The sequence below is a fragment of the Notothenia coriiceps genome, unplaced genomic scaffold (assembly GCF_000735185.1).
Source record: "Notothenia coriiceps isolate Sejong01 unplaced genomic scaffold, NC01 NC01_scaffold00000969, whole genome shotgun sequence".
Classification (NCBI taxonomy): Eukaryota; Metazoa; Chordata; class Actinopteri; order Perciformes; family Nototheniidae; genus Notothenia; species Notothenia coriiceps.
Window position 1 is genome coordinate 324069 of NW_011333670.1, and position 10402 is coordinate 334470.

Below are 10402 nucleotides of genomic sequence, written 5' to 3' on the forward strand. Positions count from 1 at the left end.
GGGGAGAGAGGTGCGTATAAAAAGAGTTGCTGTGAAGAATTGGGGAATATTCCTGGGGAGAAAATACACAGAGCGAGATTTTTCCAAGACGACATAATTATCCTTAACGGTGAGTACATTAAAGCCAGTATTCTGAAGGCAGGGGAAAGGTAGAGGTTGTTCACGACTCATTTGATGAATTACCTGATTCGTTTAATTCATGTTTTCTTATTTATTGCTGCAACATGCAATCCTCAAACTAAAACAGGCCTAAAGTACTCATTTGAATTTGTGAAAAGTATTAAAATCAGAATAAAATTGAGATAGAGAAACATATAAGATACGTTTAAAGTAAAGTGTGCAATGAGAAGTGTATAAAAAACAAACATATTTGCATACATTTAAGAAGTTAAAGTACAAGTTGAAATAAAAAAGAAAATACTGACATCAACATAAAGTAAAGATGAGCAATACAAAATTAAATAAAAAATATGAAGAAGATACAATTAAAGATTAAATAACAAAATATTTGTATACAACTAAAGAGTTAAAGTAAAAATGTGCACAATGTACAACTCGTAAAAACAATAAGTATTTCAATATGCAGCCTCAGGGTGTTCTGCGTGCCAGCATCATGCCTGTGGCTTTTTCCTTTGAGGTGGGCACTTTCTGCCTGCAGGGAATCAAACCCCACCAGGACCCCTGCTAAGACTCAGACAGGCATAAAAGCTCTGCAGACACTTAGGTCAGCACTACACACACACACACACACACACACACACACACACACACACACACACACACACACACACACACACACACACACACACACACACACACACACACACATCTAGATGTTTTCTGCCAGTCTGTGAACTCTGTGTTTCTGTGCCCACTGTGAGTCTGTAAGCCAAGATATACCTGCGTAGGTGCGTGTGTGCGTGTGTGTCTGTTGCTGGTGTGTGTTGGCAAGTGTTTATATGTAATGAAAGCTGCTATTGATGGCAAAAAGGAGGGCTGCTGGTGAAACAGAATCCCTTCCATATCCCACAAACAGAAGATTGTTATGAAAGCTTTTTTTTGCTGTGCAGACGTGTGTGTGTGTGTGTGTGTGTGTGTGTGTGTGTGTGTGTGTGTGTGTGTGTGTGTGTGTGTGTGTGTTGGTCTGCTAAACACATCTGTTATATCTGTTTGTACAGATGTCAAACACCTTACTGTCAGTTTTGCATGTGATAGAGTGCAGATGTGTAGAAAACCTGCCTCGTATAAAATGTTGTTTCCCTGCATCACAGCCAATCCTTCATAAATGAACAACTGCAATATGTTATTGGAGATTTTAATTAATATTTGTAAACATCAGCTGCTCTCTCTTAAGCCCAGAAACCAGAGAAGAACACATTTTCCGATGTAGAGATTACATTTGGAGCTCCTAAAAATGTATTTTAAACTCAATTTAGCACTCATCTGGATTTACAGTGCTGATTTTAAACAACCTTCTTTCTCTTTCATTCATTTTATTTCCATTTGTATTCATTTTATTGGGTGTTAAGGCTTTTATTTTAACACCATTTTAATATATTTGTAAAACATTTCATTGTATTTTATTGTTTTAACTAAATGCAGAAACCTACTTTTGGGATTGTTTGCACTCGTCATCACAATGCCACTTATCTTATTGTGTGTTAATGCTTTTATTTCTATTTAATTTTAACATTTTAATTTGTATTGTTATTGTAATTTTTATATGCATTAATATTTAATATTTTATTGTTTGTGTGTTAACGCTTATGTACGCACTTTGAGTCACCTTTGTGTTCTACATTTGCTGTATAAAATAACCTAAAAACCTCACCTGTGTTAGATAACATCGACCAATGAAAAAGCATATAGGAGTTACATAATGAGTAGTATAATTGAAGTTAACAAACCAAGCTCCAGCTGTTGCAGGAGTGTGTGCATTGGTGCTCTATGAAGCCCTTTTCCATATCCATGCACATCTGTTATACATACATATAACTCTGGTGTTTGCCATGTGAAGTCTGGATCAAATTGCCAGCATGTATATATGTATACGTGCCGGTCGTATGCACTAAACCTCAAACACAGATTTAGAAACGTTGCCACTTTCACCCATCTGTGGTTCTTCACCGTTTACCCACATTTAAAAAAAGTCTGAGCCACTTTCTCTGTGTTACTTCTCCTTCTTTTCCTATCTGACGACGCCTCACTGAAACACCTCTTTGTTCTCGTTTCCAGCAGGTCTCAAGATGAAGAGCGTTATCCAGTTTCTGGCAGTTTTTGCTGCGGTTTCTTTCTGCGTCTGCTATGGTACAGCTCCCACCCCCCCCAAATACCTTCATTTTTCCATCATTCATAACATATAAAAAATCCCATTTATCATCATTTATGCTTAACCTCATTCCATGTTTTTCCCGTAGACTCTCATGAGAGCACAGAGTCAGAAGAAGGTGATTAAATGTTGTCTGTCTGTTCATGGAAAAACATGCATGCAAAAAATACTTCACCGCCTGCTCTACTGTATATCTTAGTTTTTCGGGTGAGACACAACAGGTTTGTTTCAACCACTAATGCATTTTGAGAGTATTAAGCTTGCATGACATGAGTATTTCTAGAAAACACCCGAAGATTAGACGTTTATGTTTTTATGTGACTAACTTTTGTTTTAAATTCAACACAAGTAGCTAATTTGTTTACATTATCATCGTTATTATTATCAATTCAGAAAGCTTGTATTACAAAACATATTTTCTCGTTCAACAAAAAGCCAATGGGATTTTTCCATTGGCTTTCAGAATATTGCAGAATCTATATATTTGGCAAACACATGTCTATGATACTATAACACCACTTGTATCAAATTCGAAGCATAATAGTAACTGCCAAAAGTAAAAAGCTAACGTTGGGCTATAAAGGAACTACAGCACGGTCACATGACTTCACGTCACCACCGCTAAGCTAAAGGCGGCTAATGTTGGGCTATAAAGGAACTACAGCACGGTCACATGACTTCACGTCACCACCGCTAAGCTAAAGGCGGCTAATGTTGGGCTATAAAGGAACTACAGCACGGTCACATGACTTCACGTCACCACCGCTAAGCTAAAGGAGGCTAATGTTGGGCTATAAAGGAAATAAAGCACGGTTTCTTGACTTCACGTAGCCACCGCTAAGCTAAAGGCGGCTAATGTTGGGCGTGATGACGTTAAGTCGTCTCATTTAAACACTTGTTAGCAACCGCTGTTTTTTTAAACACGTAAAAGCTTAGAAAGTTTACCAGTGGGGAATTTACTGATGATTTTATGTCGTAGAACAAAACCTGAAAATCTCCTCAGCTTGTGTTAACCACAGACCTTATTTCGGGCCGCTAATCTAAAACGCATTAAACTCTATTAGTTTAAAGGGGCCCTGCCTGAAACGCCTCCGCTGGACTCCTTTGTTTACTTCCAGCAAATAGTGACACTATGTAACACTTGCACATCTGTTGTACACAATGTACGTGATAGGCTAAGGGGCGGGACATCTCTAAGCGGTTGACCAATCACAAGACTGGGCTCTGGTTTCGGACAGAGGGTGAAAAGAGGTGCTGCAGCACAGGCAGTATGAGAACAATAAAGAGCTTTTTGAACATGAAAGCATGGAGACATGTCCCAGTAGAGACACTAAATGCTAAAATGAAACTGAAAATAAGCAGAATATGACCTCTTTAATATTTAACATCCCACTAGTTGTGGATGAAGGAGACACTTCCTTGACACCGAAACAAAGGAAGGGTAACAAGGCGCAAACGTACAGTTCCATTTTGTTTTTTCACCAAACATAGTAAGTCTGGCTTGTAGTGACGCCACAAACAGACCTTCCGTGGACCGCCCCTAGAGGTGAGATGACTCTAATGGACATAACATAATGTTTCCTACAGACTCTCTCTTTTTATTCGAAAGTTATTACAAAAAATAACAAACTTTGTAGAACATTTCCTTGACTGGTCATACACGTAGGTTGTGTAGAAACCGGGGACTAAGGTGTACAAAATAGGAGAAATGGATTTAGGTTTTAGAAATCTGCGTGGTAAATTCTGCCAAAAATAAAAAGAGGTCAACACTCTAAGGTATTTATAAGACCTCCTATTGTTGATTACCACCGTAAGTGTTGGTCGATCATAACATTTTTTGATGTTCCCTCGTATAGACCGAAAACAATTTGTCTTTCCCTGTGAGGGATAAAAGGTTATTACAGAAGAAATTGGGAGGACAACAGGAGCCCCAGTTTAGACTGGCTTAAAATGATGAAAGTAGTTAGTATTGAAAAAACAAAATGTAAGCTAACGTAATCCGAAATACCTATAGAGAAGGTTTCATCTGTAAACTTGTATCTTTTAACGACTAGTGGTGAATCAACTTAAAAACCTACTAAATCAGTTGAAACATTCGTGGGGTACCAAAGGGGCCAGTTTTTACTGGCGGTATTTCTTTTCCCTTAATCATGTGTAGCCTAGTCTATTTTGTGTTGTGTATTAAAAGGGCGGGGAAGTTTAAAGTTTTTTAAGGTTTTTTCGAAAAATAACAGGGTAACATGTCTATGTTACTCTAAATTAGTGGCGAGTCCGCTCACGAAACTTTGTCTATCATAATTTTGTGTCTAATTTTCCAGACTGTCAAAGCTGAGTGAATACACGGGTAGGGGGTGTTACCTAGTGTGTCCGGTGCGTTATGTGTACAAGTCACAGATAAGAAACATATAATTGACGTCAACAAGTACATATGGTCATCAGACTATGTTATCGATGTCAAACTTTCCCAACAATATTACTTTTTAAACCACTACTAATTTACCAAAAACTCAATTACATTATCGTCAATTTATGTCCTGGCCAGGGTTAACCCCTGGCGCTTGTGTTTCATTTCCCCCCCCCTCCCCCCCCCCCCCCCCCTTGCTTCTGGTTACCTCCCAAATTACCGAAAGGAAAGAAAAACACAGGAAGAGAACATGTCGTCCCTGTAGATCACCGGGATTTGTCAAAGACAATAATTCAGGATACTATTCTATTCAATTCTATTGTATTCTATTTCTATTCTTCATGAATTAACTAGGGTTAAACCATTTACCTACACAACGTCGTCGTATTTCTGTACCGTAACATGTTATTGTTAATTTTTATGACTTTTATTTGTTTCTATTCATCTTTTATAGTACCAACTCTAAATGTTTAATTGTTTTTTTTTATATTTCATTCAATTGACCCACAAGCGTCATAAAACAAATTAAAAATAGATATTTTTTTTTTATAAATATACAATTAGTTTAAATCAAAACCCCTTCTTCCCCACCCTAAATTTAACTCAAATGTGAGAAGGGTGGAGAAAAGCTTACAACATTAATTCATCTCATTTTCAACATATTGAACGAATTTTGTGCGTTAAACCTGTTAGTGTCGTTGTTGTAATCTTTAACTAAAGACTACTTTTTCTCCCTTAAATAGACTGATTAATTATTTTTAATAATCTATTAAAATGGTCAAAAAAAAATCGTCGTCCTTTCTTTTCTGTCGTTACCGACCGGTAAAGAATTAAAAAGTTCCTAAATTCCTTTATTATTGGGTCGTTTATGTACAAAGGCAATCTAAAATTCAGTATTTGTTGTTCTCTTTTTGTTGATTCTGTTATTAATGGTTTTATAACCAAAAAGAAAAACCGGAAAGTCCCGAAGGCCATTGAGTATCGGTGACCTGACAGAAAGATAATTTATCATTTGCAGAAAAAATGCATGAAATAACGACGATTATTTAGTCTGACAGGAACTTAGTAACGAACCTTACACGAAGTAGAATTCTACCTTCCAAATCCATACTTCAAATTATGTTTTTGTTAAATTTTTTTGATATTTTGTGATTTTTCAGTGCGTCTAACATCTAGTGGTCTGAAGAACGTCGTACGCCTATTTTGGAACTTTACTTTACACCTCCTTACGTCACGTCGACACTAGGACCGTCTCCAGTCTCAAAGTGTAAGTCCAGTGATTCCACGTCTCCTTTCGTACACTTGATTTCTCTTTTTGGTGGCAGGGTGTAATTCATTGTACTAAAAGTTGAGGTCCGAAAAGAGGCTAAAAGATGTCTTATTCGTTGTAAATTTTTGTGCACAAATTGTAAACACCTTTCCCAGTAAACTTTACTCCCTTCTATAAAAATTGGTTCTTGTTCTCCCACCAAACGGTTATTTGCACAGTCTTTCCAATGTGTCACCTTCGTCTTGTACAATTAATTTTTTTTGCTTGATCTCGACACAGAAACATAGAAACGGGAAAAAATTATTGTAGAGTAGTACAACGTTCAATCATCAATTTAATCTTTACCCTACGATAACAATTACGAGTTACGTCAGATTACAGACTTCAAAAAATCAAAGTGGCAAACGAGTCTTGCAGAATTTACTGGAACCAACGACTAACCGATTACCAATGTGTTCTGTTTTGTAGTAATTACTGTTCCAGTATTTCAACCGGTTTTAGACTAGTCGAGTAAAACTCTGTCCAAAATATCTTTACCTAGTCCTGTTTTTCTCTCTCTTAGAAACAAGGACTTAGAAAGGTTCTCAGAGAAAGGTGTCTCCCCTGTGTACAAACTACATCTTCTCGACTTCTTCTTCCCCTGTGTACAACTACTCTCCTCTGTACTTCTTCTCCCCTGTGCACAACTACATCTTCTCTTGTACTCTTCTCCCTGTGTTCCCCCCACAACTACATCTTCTCTGTACTTCTTTCTCCCCTTGGTGAACAACTACATCTTCTCTGTACTTCTTCTCCCCTGTGTACAACTACACTTCTTTCTGGTACTTCTTCTCCCTTGTGTACAAACTACATCTTCTCTGTACTTCTTCTCCCCTGGTACACTACATCTTCTCTGTACTTCTTCTCCTGTGTACAACTTCTTCACCTAAAACGTAATATCCATGGAAACTGAAAATAGTGTGATAAGATCAGGTGGGAAATTGTGTGTAGTTCAAAACTTTTTATCGATTAAAGTAGACTTTACAGTGTCCATTTAACCTGGGCTTACACAAGTGAGAGAGTATTTCGTTTCTTTAGTGAAATTGTTCTTTTGTCATTTACCATTAAAATAAACAAATAAAGTTTCGTTACCCTCTATGAGTGACGTCGGTCACGACCTATTTATTTCCCTATTACACCTCTTTGTCAACCAAAGTTGTCGCTCGCTGTGTGAAGGAGGCACACGAAAGTGTGGTATCGAGAATTTACGACCACTTCCACACTATTATCACCTGGTTTGATAGGACCAATGTGTTTCCTAAAGATGTGCACACCTTGCTACCCTTATAAAATCTTTCTGGGTGTTTTTGTTGGTGTAGTTACTAGCTTCCGTGCGGCAAGAAGAGTCTGACAACTACCACCACTAAGACATCCTAAAGACCAAGTCATAGAGGACCGCGGGACCGGCCACAGACTCCGTGCAAAGCCCGACGTTTCATGGATTTTATTATTATTATTTCGAAATAATATAACGTCGTAAAGTATGTTGTGTACGTCGAGTTTCACGAAATGTTTTACTGTGTAGGTTTCAATTTTTATTTGTTCTTTAAGGACAATTCTTGAAATGTCTGGACGTGTACGTCGTTTTTATAATTTTACAAAGTCAATTGGGAAGCTACGGCTCACCTGGACCTGGGTGTGAGAAGGTATTCACCCAGATTTTCCTGGGCATAATCTTATTATACACACAAAAATACGGTAAGAACAGTAAAACCAAGTCTTTTAGTGCACCATATTAGAAATCATTAATATAAAACCAAGTGTAATCTTTATAAAATATAAAGTAAAAAGTGTAAACTTTAAAAACTTAAAAAAAAATGTAAAACTTTTTTTTATGCAAAACTTGTATAACAGGGTTTCTAGAGGCGATAAGACTTCTGAGTGTCATAAGGTCAGGGAAAAGGTTTTGACGTAGAGAAGAGAGAACAGATGAGTATAGGGTGGGGGGTAGTTAGGTACGGCCAACTAGTTCAAACTATCAGGATATGGGGGTAGGGGTGGTGAGATTGGAAGGGAATATAACAATTTCGCTAAAACCCAGTAACTTTTCGGATATTTTTTATATTACGTATTAAATAATAATAATAATAATAATAATAATAATAATAATAATAATAATAATAAATAATAATAATATGAAATGACTTCATGTAAAGGTTTCAAATTAAAAATGAACTTCATTTTCTTCAAATCAGTCATGAAGATGAAAATGGTCTCATAAAAATTGGCTCATTAGACATGAAGATGGAACTCACTTCCTACGCACATGTGAAAACGGTAGAGACTTTTAGTTTCTATTGTTAGTTATGTTACGTCAATTCATGAAGTTTTATTCTTACTTGAGACATCCGGACGACCTTCGGCACACCACATCCACGCATCATTGCTTGTGCCTCTTATTAGGAGCGTCCAGAGGACGATTGCGGAGAGACGGTTTCAGGAAGTGGAAGGACTCTCCCCCCCTTTGCGGAGTCTTCTAGTCACTCGTCCTCGTTGTTATGTCAAATGTTATGAGTAAATGTTCAGTTTCATTTTGTTTTATTAAGTAGTTCGAAACGAAGAAGAACAATTTGAGCAGAATGGTGCAAGGCAAGATATGAAATACTTAAAGAAATTACATAAAGACACACTTACAAACCACATACGAATATACAAAAAAATCCCCCACAGCAACTCTAGAATCTTTTCAAGAATTATAATGAATAATGGTAAATTATAATAGGTAGTGCTGGGAACAATAATAAACATAAACATTATGACAATAATAATAATAATCAATAATTATAATAGTAGTAGTGGTAGAACAATAATAAACATAATAATAATTATTATTATAAATGTTTACCTATAATAATTTTATTGATATGAATTTCATGGTTTCATTTTCATGTTCAATCTTATTACACAGTACATATTATTACTAAACATAAAACAATTAATTTATTAAGAATCGTTAATTTGTATTTCATCGTCCTAAAATTTTCTGTTATATACAGTTGCTTTACATGAACCTTTTCACATTTGATCCATTTACGTCCTTTATGAGTTGACTTCATGTTCATGATTACAGTATATCTCATGAACCTTTCCGTCTGTCACCCACAAAGAGTTACACCTCTTCCTACGAGGTCTCGGTGATAAAGGTTCATACGATGCAGTAACTCCACGGCGGCTTCCTGAAAAGGTTACAGGTCGTATGAACCTTACAGATTGGTCTTCGGCCCGCATGAAGAATCGCTCTTTAAAGTCCGAAGTGGTCACATCTGAGACGCCAGAATTTTAGGGGTGTTACGAAACGCGTGCCTGGTTAAAGGGTTTAGACACCGCCTTTTTACATTCCGCCCCAGGAGATTATACTGGCGTGTGGACGTGGAACGAGCGGACAAGGTGAGAAGCAAAAAGGTTTACGGTCCTTCATTAAGAACGGAGCGAAGACTTCGTTCCCACTGAGCCTCTGTACACGATGGCTCGTTGCATGAGCTGTAACTCTTTGTGGGTCTCATGAACCTTTCCGTCTGTCTCCCACAAAAGTTACAGCTCCTCGAACGAACCATCGTGTACGAAGGGCTCAGGTGAACGAAGTCTTCGGCGCTCCGTTATTAGGAAGGACCGGAGCCTTTTGTTTCTACCACTTGTCCGTTGTCCAACACGCAGTATACGCTCCGGGGCGGAATTTACCTCGCGCTAAAAGGCGGTTTCTAAACCTTTAACCAGGTCACGCGTTTTCGTAAAACCCCTAAAAATTCTGGCGTCTCAGATGTGTACACGTCGGAGCCTTTTTAAAGAGCGATGCTTCCTGCGGCCGGTAGACATCTTAAAGTTCATACGACCTGTAACCTTGTCAGGAAGCCGCGTGAGCCACTGCATCGTACGGAACTTTTTATCACCGAGACCTCGTAGGAAGGAGGAGCTCTTTTGGGTCTCGGTCATTTTCCCTTGTCTGACCTCTACTCTTTTCCTCCCTCTCGACATTAGACCTGTCGAAGTAAGACAAACGGAAAGAAGAGAGTTCAGCACGTTAGGAGTGTGTACATCTTCAAAATTATCAGATTAATCACAAAAAGGGAATTACCGGCGGTATTACACACGGACAGAGACGCCCACACCACCAAAATGTCTTCAATTTAGACTTCCGACCACCACAACGAACACCAACACAGAAGTGGGAGAATGCTTCAACATACCCACCAAAGGGAGAGCCACCCAACATACAACGAGGGACGACGCCGCGCTACTTGCTCAACCGAACCAAGCCTCCGTGTTTTGTGTAGACCTTGGTGTTTACAAATGAGCTGTTTTTGTAGGAGTAAAATTAGTCCATTCCGTACGTGCAGCACGTTGACTACAATCACTTCCTCTC

General features: G+C 38.0%; 1 protein-coding gene and 1 long non-coding RNA gene across 2 annotated transcripts in view; both read left to right on the plus strand.

The window, feature by feature from the left end:
- The window catches only part of epha4b (eph receptor A4b), a 177462-nt gene that overhangs the window by 121912 nt on the left and 45148 nt on the right, over positions 1-10402 (plus strand). The gene's annotated exons all lie outside the window — the stretch shown is intronic.
- LOC104958234 (uncharacterized) lies at positions 13-2530 on the plus strand. The gene is made up of 3 exons (XR_799741.1): positions 13-109; positions 2236-2307; positions 2418-2530. It is a non-coding gene; the product is annotated as an uncharacterized lncRNA (long non-coding RNA).